Below are 16,544 nucleotides of genomic sequence, written 5' to 3' on the forward strand. Positions count from 1 at the left end.
TTTAAGTCTTTCCAGCTCTATTCTCTCTTGTATTTTTAGTTTTTCCTTCTCTAGTTCTAACTGTATTTGTCTCTCCTGCTGTCTCTCCTGTATTTCTAATTTCTTTAGTTCCAAGGTGAGTTGCGTATTATTTTGTCCGTCTCCCTCGCTTACGGTAGCGGTTTCTAGAAGGTTCTTTTCTATTAATATTTTTTCTACGATACTTTTTATTTCGACCTTTTTCATATTCGGGTCTGTATCTATTTCGAAGAAATTCGCAATTTCTACTAATTCTGCTTTTCGTAGTTTCCTGACTTTTTCGCCCAGGTCGGCTAAACTTAAAAAATTCTCTACAGAAAAAGACATGATAATAGAAGAGCCCACTTAGTACGTCAAATGGTTATTATAATTTAATTTCTCTTTTTTCTAGTACTTTTGCGAGCGAGAGTCCTCCCAAATTATCTGCACAAATCCCTGACACGAGCCCCCAACTGTTACGGGTGCGGTGGCTAATCACAACGCCGTAACACAGTATTTGCTATCGTAAGCAAGAGTAGGGAAAAAGGTTTTAAGGGAGAGTTATAAAAATACAAGAAGCAGATATTTTATATAAAAATAGGGAATTTATTAAAGACACAAAACATACCAAAACAAGATAGGCTGACAGAAATATTTATGAAATGTTTAAATACAGGACAAAAGGGGATGAACACAATATTAAAATATGAGGGAAAAAAGGGTAACAAGAGGAAGGTAATTATAGTGGGGAAAACTAGGCAAAGCAATAATCTATTCTCGGAATTTAATATATAATATGATATTCTAGACATTTGGTCAAATGATAAACAAAAGTACTTTACTATCCGTCGTAGTAATAGTGATGCCAAGTTGGGTAGTAGGTTGATTCTGGTGATAGTGGGTTGAGGTTAAAGTTCTTACGACGCCTTTGAACAAATCCGCCGGGGAGAAAGGCTGCCTGTGGAAGCTACTAGCTCACTCTTTCTCACTCCAGTTAAGCTGTTACTCCCAGCGTTTTATATTCATAAGGGAGTGTATATCTCTTAGACCTCTTTTTCTTTCCTTTCTTTTCTTCTTCTTCCTAACCTTTCCTAATTCTATTTTTAGGGATGGGGACAACCTGAATGACCCTAGGTTCTGTACCCAGTCCATTCAAGGTCAAAATTAATACTACGCCTCTTGTTACAATAGCTCAGGGGAAGTTGTGAGAAGAAGGTCTAGAAGGCTAGCGTACTGACCGGAAGTATCGGGCACACGGGTGGGTTCGTGAACCATCTGGGTGAGGTCATAGGCAATGGCGAAATCATGACAGAACCTTCCCTCATCATCTGTTTTGTTTGAGTGGGTCAGCCATTTTGCATTGTGAACATTGAAGTCACCACAAATGTGGATGTTAGCCGAAGGATGAGCAGACATGATATGGTCAATTTTCCCATATATACTCTTAAAGAGAGTAACTCCGTTGTTGTGGGGGCGATAGAGGGCAAATACAGGGCCCCAACTCTAATTAGACCACGTTTCTTAGTGTTTTGTCCCAATGAAATGAGACTTTTGTCATAACTAGTTTATTATATTCAAAACATCACATCAAAACACTAGGGTTTTTGGCTTTTTCCCCCGTTCTACGGCATATGTTCTAGATGGCCTCCATTTCTTGAGACGCAATACGAAGTTGTCCATGACGTTCTTACAGACCGAATTGGTAATGGCTCTTAACTCCTCTCTGATGGCTTTCTTGAGTTCCGTAATGGTTCTGGGTTTCCCTGCGTAGACTCTGTCCTTAAGATAGCCCCAAAGAAAAAACCTAGGGGGCTTAGGTCCGGGATATGGGGTGCCCACTCAAAATCAGTCTTGAGACTGATCACTCGGCCTCCGAAGTTCTATTTCAGCCAATCTCGGGACTTGCTCCATCCTGCTGGAACCAGAACTTGCTCATGAGTGACGGGTAGATGGTCTGGAGCTCACTCTTTAAGGTTTTGGTGACTGTGACTGCTGCTTGGTGACTCCCACTGCTGCTCCAGATTCTTCGATGAATATTGGTCCGATGATGCCTCTGGCCGAGATTGCAGCCCATACCGTGCACTTAGGAGAGAGTGCAGGGGCTTGGTGGCTACTTCATTATGTATGGAGGACCCCCAGAAGACATTTGTCTTGGAGTTCGCCTTTCCATCAAGATGGAAGTGGGCTTCATCTGAGGTCCAAAGGAGGTTATGGAAACTTGGTGTCTCCTCGATCTTCTCAAGCATCTTGACTGCCATAGCCTTCGTCTGCCTCTTGTCTGAGGCTGTAAGGGTCTTTAACGTCTGTATTCTGTATGGGTAAGCCCTGATATCGTTCACCAACACTCTCCTGCAAGTCTCACGGGACATACCGAGGGACTGACTTCGCTTACGCACAGAGCGTTTCGGACTCTGCTGGAGAGACTCTCTCACTTATTCGAGCAGCTCGGCTGTTCGCTTCTTGGGACGTTCCGAGTGGCTTGGACGGTCCTCTCTGGCAGCGTTAAGGTTTTCTACGGGCCCATACTTTTCGAAGTGGTCCACATAGTTCTGAATTCTGCTTTTGGATGGAGCCTTTTCACATTCGAACTGACGCATGAAACTGCCCTGGGTTTTCTTAAACGAGTCTGTCTTGTGGTAAAATTTAACACAGTGTATTCTTTGTCCCAGCTCCCACTGGGGTCTTGGTGTACTAACGGTCGTTGATTCTGCTATGTCCTGTAAAATAAGGATAATCGGTGAATAAATAATGGAGATATCACATAAAGTGTACACGGTCACCCTGTATAAATGCAGTGGTGTAAGCAAGTGCAACCCGGAAGCACATATAAAGTAAATTAGGGTCTTCACTGGAGATATTCTACCACACGGAAAGCCATCTTTAATGTAGGCACATATTCCATGCCCATGGGGGCCAGATTTAGATGTTAAGTTAGAGTATCCTTTAATTATGAACTCGTCTATGTTGTATTTCTATATAGGTATTTTGATGGAATGTGTTCAAACGAACTCCACAACGGTGTACTCCGTCGATGTTAATACCCCGACTAATCTGATAAGCAACAAACCCCAACACTTACACTGTAGGGATTCCTTAATGTCGGCAAACCTTTTATTCAAATAGTTTCCCCTAGTTTTTCTACTAGAAATTGGAATTGCCTCTCGGATCCCTGCTTCCCTGACTGTTTTGATTTGCCGAAGTTAAAGTGTAATGTTAACAGACATCTTACTTCTATACTACCCACATAGCATTCCTCTAAATTTAATTCCAAATAGTAACCCCTTAAAAAATTTAGCACTCTTCCTTGTCTGGGGCGAACTTCCAATAAAAAAATATTATCGCCGTTGTTGTTCTTGTATTTTTTGTCGTCGTCGTCGTCGTCGTCGTCGTCGTCGTCGTCGTAGTGGTATCTTTATATTACTGCGTTTTTGCGGTATTATGTGGTTTATTATTATAACTATTAATATTATTAATGTTGTTGCTGTTTTCATTGTTGCTATTGTTGTTGTTGTATCTTGATATCAGTCAACTCTTATTATTTACTTACCAGTCTGAGTGGCTAGCTCGTCAATTGACGAGGCCTGATGAGCGAACATTAGTATGCTGAACAAGAATTATCGCTAGGTGGCGCTGATAGCTAAAGGTAGGCTTAAAGCCATGATCAGTTCAGAAACTACCACCGCCCCTTCTCAACCTATATTGCCATCCCTTTCCCCCGTGATGATAATGTTGCTGTCACAACGTGCGGTCATTTCATTGAGTAGGGCATGTCCGGGAGGGGAGAGAGTTTTCTGATTTATGATGACTAGCACGTTTGCTACTTTTAAAAGGACAGGTTGATAACACAAGGAGAAACCCCGGAATAGATTGGAGGGAATGGGAGGTTATACAAGGATGTGGTGGTGGTGGTGGTGGTGGTGATGATGATGATGATGATGATGATGATGATGATGGGACAGGACAAATGGTGAGAAGAAAAATGATGAAAATAAAAATAGTGATGATGATGATGATGATTGCAGAGAATACTGTACTCGATTAAAAGGGGATTCGTTTGAAGAAAACGAGACCAACAAAACTATAAAAGCTTAAATTAAGTTCGATAAGGTCCCCCCCAAAAAAATAAATAAGATGCGTCCCAGAAAATAAAAGAATTATATATGATTAGCGAGAGCTATGGAAACTCCATAACATACTCTTTCAATTGATGTTGGCATTCCGTGTCTGTTAAGTGTAAATGAAGACGCCCTAATATTATAGTTCTTTTGTTAAAAGTGCAAAAGTAATTATATAAGCTGGCAGGGACACTCGACGTAGCCCGGTCGTAAGCACGCTTAAATATTACATTTTAATTTACGCAGCTTGTGTATATATTAGAGTCAATTTTCTATTGATTCTTATATATTTGGAAGTTGTCGTTTCAAAAATAAAAAATATATATCCATATTTCTTGCGTGCATCAGTTTGAATTGAAATCGAAACCAAAACTTATACAGGATATATATATATATATATATATATATATATATATATATATAGACAGAGTTTATAAATCGAGAAACACATCACTATTTAAAAATATATTATATATACTTATATATACTTTAGATTTAAAATAATGAAAAGAATATTCTCTTGTCATAGCTCTAGTCATAACAATTAAACGACAGTCACTCGGGAAAAAAAGATGTAAGCGTGACACACAAAATAATACGCACGCGATTATATTAATATATACAGTGGCGCTAACAGGAAAGTTTGCACTTGTCAGTTTTTCAAAAACCGCAAATTTAAGCTAAATTGAATCGAACTGTTTAAACAACCTATACCTAATTTGATCCGCTTTTTATTCCTCTATAATTTGACCTGTTCAAGTTTGACTTTTAATTGAAATATCTTAGTGTTCACGTCAATTTAAAAAAAGTAACTTCAAATCAAGAGGGCAGAAAGCAACTCTGCAGCAACAAATGAGCTTTATACCAGCTTATAATATCCACTCTTTAGACATCGTAATTGCTGGTGTTCCGGGCTGTACAGCGTAACATTTACTCCATATTACTCGACTTTCTCTTAGTGATCATCGGGAATACATTAATATCCACCTTTCTGGTTTATTCAATCGAGAAATTGGCCACAGATCGAAATGTGATGAGAAAACGGTATGAATGACTGCGCAAAAGCCCTAAAACACCGTGATGATGGTGGAGGTTCAGTTTTGGTGTTGGGCGTTATTGGTGCCAGTGATCGAGCTCCTATAGTTCACTTGTAAGGTCGAATTAATTCGACCAAATACATCAATCTGTTAACCGAGCATTCCCTGCCCCCAGTTTGACCGGAATTTCGATAATAATCCTATCTTCATACAAGATAATGTTCCTATTCACACAGCTGGCAATGTCAAGAGGTTCCTTAAAGAGCATGATATTACGTGTTTAAATTGGCCTGCAAATTTTCCGATCTCAATCCTATCAAAAACGTATGGCATTACATCAAGCAACAGCTACGCAATGATAAAATTTTAAATCTGGAAAAACTTTGGACAAAAATTAAAGAGAACTAAGACGTCGTTTCATGGGAGTATTGCCGTAGACAAATTCAAGGAATGCCCAGAAGATTGCAGGCTGTTGAATTGCAAAACACCTATGAAAATGAATTTTTTGTTGACCTGACCTCTTAAATAACTAAGCTCTACCCAAGTTTCATCATCACTGATCACCAATTGTCTATCTAACGTTTATTAATCCTCATCCTTGAGTGGCCTACTGGACTTTATATGTGATGATCTTGAAGTAAAAAAAACAGAAACGTCATAATTATCAGTCAATATATGCACCCTGCGTGTACAAACAGAATAACATTGTGATAATTTGTGATGTCAACGTTGCTCAGTTGAATTTTCCTGTTCGAATTAATTATGTAAGTCAGTTCCTATCGGGATGCCGCTCTTAAAACCATGTGCAGTTCCACCTCTATGGGTTCTGATTTATTCTCAATTAGAGGTTGGGACACGGGCCTGGTGATATTAGAATGAGATATGACTTGACCTTGATTACGACGAACTCGGCTATCTTCAAGTGTGATCGAATAGGAAAAGCTTGGTATTCTTTAAACAAAATAACCGGCCAAGCACATGAGCCCATCAGCACAAAGTTTTGCGCAAAAATTTGACTTCGTAAACTTTTCTCATTTGAGCAGATCTATCATGGTGAATGGTACACACTGACCTTCAAATAAATTGTCCAGATAATGATAAGAAATACCAAACCAAAGGTGAAAGTTGGTTATCACTGCAGGAACGAAGTTTCTGGAAACAAGACAGAACCTTGATAAGTGTATTGTAGAACTTTTACACCGATTAAAAAAGGGGCAAAATATCGCAAATTTCAAAATGGAATGAGCTAGAAAGATAAATTAATAATGATACGTTTGATAGAAGGTATGCAGGATCGTTTCTTTTTATATAAGACATTGTAAATGCTTTAAAGTGTTTAGTAAACACTGTAAATATGTGTCGATTTGGTGCGGCAATCGGAATTAATAAACAAATCGAACGAAACAGAAACATTTTTTATTCTGTTTCACCCCAAACCAGACATATTACCGCTTGAATGTAAGGGGCGTCTACTTGACACCATGTCTAACACGGAACTATAAGGAATTGAGTAGCCAGATGCCTATTAACATTATATTTAAACTTCTGCGTGCCAGTACAGTCAGTGAAGCAGAAACAGGCAAGGAATTGCAAAGTTTTGTAGTCTGAGGGAAACAAATTAGAATAAAATACGTTCCGGCGTTTAGCGACCTCAAAAGCGAATGGGATGATTTTTCTGCTTATCGATGAGTACACAAGTGTTATGAGTTCATCCGAGCGCGTTCCATTAAGATACTTCTAAACAGGCATAGCGACGATAGGGCGGAGGTTAGAGTCTGACTGAATGTTGTGGACCTATTAGATTTGATACTTTTTAACCATGTCTAAGAAAATGAGACTAGTAGTAGATATACCAGTCAAGATGTTCCATCAATACTCCATGCATAGGCAGATGATGACTGATTCGATGTATAAGATACTATCGGCTGCGAGTGTGGATTGCAGAGACTTTTCATAATAGTCAGAAGACACGAGGGGTTCAATCAGGGGGTAACCCCTTCAAGGGTCAAAGAGGTGTAGCATGATACGCAAATGAGACACATAAATAAATATACGCAAACCTCGATCATTGGGTCCCGATGTAATCACGAGACTTGATACGTGATCAACACGGCCCAACGAATTTTTGGCACCACTAAACGCACAAATTGAATAGTCACATATTAATAATATATTAAATGGCCGCATGTTAAAAATATCACTTTTTGTTATTTAATGCATTTACATAAATGTAAGAATATGCTCTCTTAATGCATCCCTGCATGAACGGGATCAGATCAATTAGAACTGAAATGGCGTTTGCAAAAATTGCTTCCCACAAATGAACTTGTTTCAACTCTTTATTTATTCTTTTAACGGCACAAAATATTGCTTAACTATGAACAGAACATGAACTAGGAAATTGCTTTCATAATCCAAGGAAATTAACATCATTGGAAATAAAGCACTCGAATTCCATTCGTTCGTTTGATTGTTTAAGTGCTTGCAATGCATCACATGGAATTGGGAATGTCGTTTGTAGGGATAGGTTTAATGAATCATCCTCCATTTTATGGGGTTTGAATAAAAGCTTTAAATTTATATAAGAATCATCAGCCCAGTATCCTTTCAGAGAAACTAAAATCCCATACAATAATTGCTTACACACTATCACCCAAAATAATTCAACCAGCCGAACCGTTTATACAGTGGATGCTCGACTAAGCTTGTATCTATGGTTTCGTTCTTATACAACATTCGTATCAGATACTCGTCTATTTACAACAACTGCCAACAATTTTCCTGAGTGTCTATCTGTGCCTAAAACTAAACGAAAATTACATGAGCAAAGTTTCTTTTTCTAGAATGAGTATACATAACCGTTATCAGATCTAATGTAAACAAATTTCTACGCAAGTTTCACGATTACTAATCATCACGGTGTTGGCTCATCGGCCATCGGATACTCATTAGTCTTTATCATCAAATGGCGTTTGACCCTTGATAAGTGATATCCTCCCCTTAGTAAAAAGTATTTCCACTATATTTGGGGAAAACAGGTTTCAAACTATGCCTGGCCTCTCTATTCTGTTTCAGTTATGAATGCACAACATAAAAAATCCTTTTAGAGACAAAACGGCAGCAATTAAATCGCATAGAATAACTGTTACATATTAGGGATTCTGTGTCAATTGCGATTAAGAAAGTGAGTACAAGTTTTGACATTGGAGCACTGAGTACATGTCATGATGACCTAAATTTGTAAAGCAGAATCACTTCTAAGGATAAATAATATAAGTGGGGTAAATTTGAAGCAAAGGGAAAAAGTCCAGAACGATTGAGGTTAAACAAAGAGTACATACAGCGCATGGTAATCGCAGATAGTAATCCATTTGAATCTAATTGTGCTCAACGTCTCTTTAACTTAGTGGATATTCCTTTGTGTACATGATGATGATGATGGCAACCTTTTATTTCATGAGACAATGGCTTCTGCGTTTAGTATGATGCACTACAACTTCTGCTGTGGCTATGCAGTCGAAGCTGGAGTTTTAATTTCATTTCTTTAGCAAAAACAAAATTACATCATTACATTCCTTTTTCAATAAACAGATATCTAACTATTTTATGTGAACTAAACAATGGTAATTCTACATTCCATTTTCAATAACATTCTGTAGTTATGTTAACTTATGATCGGAATTCTCAATTCCAAATCTAGCTTCGCAACTTCGAATCCTTGGCTATCCCATCTCATATTTACTCACAAGAACAGGTGACTGTACTTTAACACACACACACACACAAACACACACACACACATATATATATATATATATATATATATATATATATATATATATATATATATATATATTAGTGTGGTGCAAAAATAATGAAGTTTTTTACGTTTAACTTCATGTCAAATACATTATTTTTGCACCAACTTAATATTTTGCAGAGGAAAAGTAATCAAGTAAATTTAATGATGTTAATACCGAAGTAGGGCAAGGTATACTTTCTATTGGGTTTTACATAAGCCTTAATATATTGCTACACAGTAATGAGCATGTTTCGGCCAACTAGTGACTAGTAACTAGGCTCATCTTCAGGTGATATAGCTTATATGAAAGCAAAGCTACACCAACACACACACACACACACACACACACACACACATATATATATATATATATATATATATATATATATATATATATATATATATAGTTTGGAATGTGAGATTGGAAGACAGATTACGTGCGAAGTTGTATCTTTAAATAAACATATATTTATTTATTTAAAGTTTCAAATTTTCGGCTCATAAAAAAGACTTCATCAGGATTATTTTAAAAAATAGTACAATAAGTTGTTTTTTTCTTTTTCTTTTTTCTTTTATGTGCCATGGTGCATATTGTAAATCTGGTGGACGGCGCTGTTCGTGCGCCAATGTGAAATATTAGTTTTAGTAAGGTCCACTTTTAAGAAGTACGCGGACAAAGCGCCGTCCACTAAATTTGCAATATACAACCAACGTACCAGAACGACACCATGGCACATAAAAGAAGAAAAAAGAAAAAATTAATATATTGTATTGTTTTTTTAAAATAATCCTTATGAAGGTTTTTTATAAGCCGAAAATGTAAAACTTTAAGTAAATAAATATCTGTTTATTTAAAGATACAACCTCGCACGTTATCGTTCTTCTAATCTCACATTTCAAACTTCCTTTGTCTGCGTGCTTCTTAAAAGTTAAAAGTTAAAATTACTAAAACTATATATATATATATATATATATATATATATATATATATATATATATATAATGCAAGCAAAGAAAATGAAGTGCTTACCTGATCCAAGCAATGGTAAACTTCAATCTAATATAAATACCAAACCAAATAGAAATGCTTAATACAAGCGCAATAGAAAGTAGAACTTATAAGAGAAAAGAAATTGAAACTGTAAATTACAATTTACAATTAAATTTATTGTTCGCCTGAGTTTTTAAAAAATAGTTTTTTAGAGTACTCAGTGAAACAATAAATTTAATTGTAAATTTTAATTCACAATTTTAATTTCTTTTCTTTTTTATATATATATATATACATATATATATATACCTAGTATATTTAAACATGTATACAACTGTCATTACAAAATTTAATCTATCTTTTTTAACTAAAGAAAGTTAAGGAGCTATCAAGATGGAAGTAGTACCATTACAACCAGCAACTTTTTGCGTGCTAGTATTTATTTTGTATATAGTCACAACCATTCTCAATAAACTTCATCTATCTATGGGATTGTACCTGTGCATAAGTGTCCAGAGCGCGCTTTGTCACTCACATTTTTATCGCAACTCTTACATCGAACCTATCTCCTAACTGTGTTGACGTCAACGTCCAACAGCGTCGGTGAATGTGATCGGTTCAATTATTTCTGCACGGAGAAATTCAATGACACATCTCCGATTCTGATGCACATCCATGACATGTATTGCTTTTTTGGAGTCTTACATCGCTAATATCTGCAAAAGAGAGAGAAAACGTTTAGGTCATGGATTGTATAAGTTCCGTCATCATAACAGTTAGTAATTTCTCCTCATCCATTTTACAAAGAGACTAACATCGTTGCCCGGATCAACATCGGAAAAATGGACACATACCTTCTTGATTAGCTCTTTAACTTGCTGTTATGAAATTAAAGACACTTTTCTTCTGAAGAAACTTATAGCGACCAATATATATTTATATGTGATATTTATTTTCCGTTTGTGACTTTCCTCTCTCATTTACATCGTTGTTAGTTCGTCCATAGATGCTTTTTCTGGAGCCAGAGTCAAAAATCTCTTCCCAGGCTACAACACGGTAACTCTCCTCAACCTCCCATCTGCTAGCCGACTGACTCTCTTACTGACTACGTGTATATATCAAAGTCTTCTCTGCTTCATCGTACGTCACTAACTACGTCTCCCTTTGTTTTCTTAAAGCCGTAAATGTATTTTTGTCTAATTCTAAATTAAAATTTATGTAACTTCGTTCGAACCCTTTTGTTTATTTTTCTGATCTAAATTTTAATTATTATATTTATTTTCTAACATTATTTTTGCTACTGAAACATTTTCTATTAAATATTTCCTATTTCATAACACTGGCAATTGCCCACTTTCGCTTCAATTAGGTCATCCAACGTTTTCTGGGATATAAATATTCATCTATAACCTATAATAGGTGTTCTTTTCATGTGTATTTTTTTACCATTTAACAAATATTGAGGCAAGTGGCGGCAAGAAAAACGGCGTAGACACAACAGATTATGAGAAGAAAGTTGTAGCTAAAAGGAAACGAAGACTTTCAAATTAGTTGACTGTGAGCGCACTATGACACACGCTACCAATAGTTCTGTAAGGAAATTTTGAATATCGTCAAGATTGAAATGTTGTTCCTAAAATCTGTTCGCGTGTCACCGAAACGTTTAAGTAAGAAAGATCTTTAGTCGCTCTCTCCTTTGTAAGTCAATTCTCTCCAGAAATAAAACGTGGAAAGTCACAGACGTCTTTGAATTTTTTTTTGTGGAAAAAGAAGTTTTGTAGATCCAACTAAACTGATGAAACAACCAAACACGAAAAGCAAAAGATGAAATCATGCAATAGTGAAAATACGACGAAGGATCGTGAAGCGACGATCATCATCATCATCATATTTTATGAAGTTAAGGAGTCTATTGTTATCATTGGTTCCCCTGATATTTTCTATTCAGAATTAATTCTAGAAAGACATAGGGAGTTACGAGAGGGACCAGGTGAAGGTTGCAACATCCTGAGTGAAAGTGAGTTTTGTGGAATGAACAATATTCGAACTTGGAACACCCATTATGTATCATTTTTATTAGAATCTTTTAAGATGAGTAATTTGTGCATTTATTTATTTGCTGACTGTTATCCTTGTATTCTTAGTTATTGTTTCACTACGTTTCGGCCAACTTATCCTTTAACCCTAACGCTAACTTCGACAGAAGTGTCATAAGTGTAATTACTGCCTTCCATATGTATTGCATCATAAGGTTTCGGCCAACTGAATCTCTGGTCTGCTTTGGGTAGGATTGAAATATCTATTTTCAGACACCTATAACCGCAGTAATTCAACGCCTCTATCCACTGTGCTACGGGCTCCATACAAATATCACTAAATACAAGAGGCAATCAATATCTTCTGATATGTCTTGTGTCAAGCATTACGCGTAATTACGTGTTATGAATTCGGCCCCGAGAATTAATTTTCTTTGGTGCTGAAATTGAACGATGTATAAAATAAGCGAACAACACATGTTTTTTATAAAAACTATTTTTGATTGTTTTAATTTTAAAAAAGGATTTTAAGAATTTGAGATTTAAGCTGACATACGATTGTCCCTCGCAAATCGAGCTTTGTTTAGAATTTTAACCTGTAGAAAAACCATATCACTTATTTTTGATTCAATATTGATCTGGCCTTTTTCGAAGTCGATTGCCTTTACCACTCAGCGATTTAGAAACCAAGGAATAAATGATCATATCAAAATATAATTGCCGTCTGAGCGTTTTCACTTTCGGAGAGAAGCAGCTTTAATTTCAGAACGCATAGAAGAGACACAGTCATCTTGAGAGAAATCTATTCTGATTGACAACACGCTCTGAAATCGCCATGTTTTTATAATACTTTTTTTTAATCCTATTCGTCTCCTCAAAAGGATAAGGAAGGTTGTGTATAAGTCTTTAAAATGTGGACGTGCGCTTATTATTGTCCCACAAAGCAATAAAAAAGAATGCAATAATACGACGAGGAACAGCAATAAAAACGAAGAAGAAAAAGAAGAACGGTGTACACAAAGAAGAAAAAGAAAAAATTTACATAAAGTACAATAAAAACAAATATAAACGCGTACATTAACAAATAGAAGTTTTAGTATCTTTAGGAAAAATAAGAAAAGGTGACGTAAAAAAATAAGGAATTTGTTGAGTGCTAACGAAAAATAAAGAAGAGATAAAAAAAAACATAAACGCGGATTAAGGGGGCAAGGAAAACGAAATTGGAATAGGAATAAGAGTGTTAAAAAGGGAAATATGAGAAATATCCCTAAAGAATAATTCAAAAAAGAAAAATGGAAGAAAAATAATTACAAAGTAACAAAATTGCAGTTGAAAATGAAGAAGAAAACGAAAAAGAAGAAATTAAGATGAAAAGAGAGAAAAATTTTAATCTAGATAAGACGAGAAAAGGATACTAGATAGGAATGGAAAATGTATAAATGTAAAGTATAGTAATATTACAAGAAGAAGAAGTAAAGAAGAATTACAAAAAGGAGCAATACAAGAAAGAGAAGCCGAAGAAGAATAGAAAAAAAGGAAAATAATTGAAAAATGAAATGGGAAAATCAAACAAATAAAAATACGAAAGCGAAACTACGAATTTTTCAAGCATAACTGAATAAAAAATAAAAGAAAGAAATATTTCAAGCATAAACAATAAAAAGTTTGGAAAAAAATGCTTTCCCGGTTCACAATGATCTCCTTGAAAGCATGTCAATTTACCAAATCAGCAAGACTTTCCTCCACTATTCAAATCGACAATTCGAAATATTTACTGGGAAAATATACTAGTAATTCTGCCATCGCCTCATTAGTTTATCGAAAACGTCAAATGAGACGTGAACTAATATTTCGCCGGAATTTTATCATTTTGTTACAATTTCAAGCTAACCAGCCTCGTTGTGGTTTCTGAAAATAGACGACACAAAACAATCGATTTTTTAACATATGGAAATCGACTCATGTATACGAATCGTTCACTCCCACTAAAACCGTTGTAATTCAATTATGCTCCAATAATTATCGATTAACTAGCAAAGTCTTCAGATGGTAAGAAACTAAAAACAGTTCAAAATATTTTTCAATGTCATTTTCACTGAAACGTAAGAGACTACTGTAATGGGGACCACATTTTAGGAAAGAAACTTTCTGTCAACCTTGGGAATCTACACTGGATTTCGAACGAAACTCTTTATTTGATTTACGGGGTAGCATGCTCTTATTCCGTCAGCCATAATCAAGTAGAAGTCCTGCTTAATTCGCAATTGTATCTTAAACTTTCCACCATCCAGTAAATTGTAACTTACAACTGAATTTTACTAATATTACGAAATTTAAAGATAGAGATAAGTTGCTCAATATAAAAACAGGAGCGCTCTTTATATTGTAAAAATAATGAAAACACTTTTTCAGCAACCTAAACATTATCCAGTAAAATAAAAGTAATGTCGATACCTAAGTATATAACGAAATCACCCTTTTTGTGTTGTTTTTACTTTATTAACTATAAACTTCGATTTATTTCAGCTCTGAAAAAACATCCACCATCTTAACCTCTCTCATTTGTTTCCACAAATTAAACCGCTTTACCCGAATGGTATCGATATATATATATATATATATATATATATATATATATATATATATATATATATATATATATATATATATATATATAGGTACGCACGCCCTTATGTAGATAGGTATGTAGATGAATATTCTCTTAATTCTCTAATAATATTTTCCTTCACATGCATATTATTGTATTTTACATAGCCTAAAGGTTGTTTAAGACTTATTACAATTCACCAATGGTTTAAAAAGACCTGTATCAGCCCAAACAATATTTTAATAACGGAAATTAAAGATTACACTTTTCATAATATGGCTATTATACATAATTAATACTTGTATAGTAAAAAAAAAAAACTGTAACAGCTTTAATATGTTTTTTATTCTATTTTCATCCCTTACAAGGCGCATTGCCACTTTGATGTAGGGGGCTACTATCGGGGATATAAGTCGTAGGAATACTATTAGAGAGTTAAGCAGCAACATGTCTGTTCACATTACACTTGAACTTCTGCATGTCAGTACAGTTGGAAAAAGAGGAAGCCAGTAGGGGGTTCAAGAGTCTAGCACTCTGGAAAAGAAAATATCAGAGCTGAAGGCCTTTCTACATCTAAGTACTTCTACTGTGTAGGGGTAGGACTTTGCTGATTGTCGGGTTTGTCGGGGATATTTGCGTCGAGGGGGTACAAGGGCTTGTAGTTTGTTAGGGCATCCACTATTTAAATACTTGTAGAACAGGCAGAGGGACGTAACATTTCGTCGATGGGGCAGAGGTTGAAGCTGGATGACATATCAGGGCCTATCAGGTTGGCAACTCTTTTGAACCCTGTCCAGATGGGAGAGATTAGTAGCAGATTCACTAACCCAAATGTGACAACAATACTCCATACATGGGCGAGTGGTTGTCTTGGGGAGGTACAGGATACTTTCAATCTAAATCTAACAATTTTGTAATCACTCTATTTAGTCCATTCAAACAAATTGCTTACAAAAGTTTTCTGCTTGCATATTGGGCATGAATACCATCTCTTTCATATAAAAAAAGTTCATCACAATTCAACTTGCCGAAAGGGTCAACGGCCGTTATCTTGAAAATCCAACTTAACAATATTAAAATTTCGAGTCGTACAACTTTTGACATTTTTGGACAAGTATGTCTATTATTCCTGACAATTACTTAAAAAAGAAACGTATTTTCTGACTAAAAACCTTTACTAGATTAGAAATTTAAAAAAAAATGCAAGAAAACCTACACAGGGCTCACCTCAAGCCGGCTTGACATTTTCATTGTGTTTTAAATTGTAATGATAGGTAGCTATTTGCTTAATAAACTAACACCAGAAAATGACTAACCCCTGTCAGTGATTTCATGTTATTTTATTTCTTATACAGATATTAATATAAAAGGTAAAAAAACAGGCTAAGTAGCCTTTAAAATTACCACACAAGTTTGAACAGTGAATGCCATGTTTCCTGCAACTGCATCTTGTTCTAGTACACCCTAAAGTAAAGTTACACCTAATTATAGCCAACACATTTTAGGACCAGTTTGTAAGTCAGTCTTAATTGGTTGTAATTTACCATCTGAAAGTTTCCATCCCCACTCGTAAGGTTTTAGCTGGTTTTTACCTTTCCATTCACGAATTTGGAAGTAAACTCGAAGTCTCTGGAATTTTGTTGCTGCTCTTGTTCGGAGCAATGATTTGGCCTCAACATACTTTGAGCTTTTTCAAACCTTTTCCTTAAAGCGCCTCAGTCAGAGATGGTTGATGTTTCTCTATCATTAACATTGTACAGGTATACTAAAGCATTCTCCCTAGCTTCAAAAACATCTTCTGCACTGGTATTCTTGCCAAACACTTCTGCCAATTTAAAGACGTTTCTATTGTCCACTTTTCGAAGGAATGGTGTCTTCCCAATTCCATGAACACTAGATGTAGAATCACAACCCAGTTGTGCATGGATGAAACGAATGTTGGAACAAAGATTAAAGAT

Source organism: Euprymna scolopes, chromosome 8, assembly GCF_053919585.1.
Source record: "Euprymna scolopes isolate OS-2025 chromosome 8, ASM5391958v1, whole genome shotgun sequence".
Lineage (NCBI taxonomy): Eukaryota > Metazoa > Mollusca > Cephalopoda > Sepiida > Sepiolidae > Euprymna > Euprymna scolopes.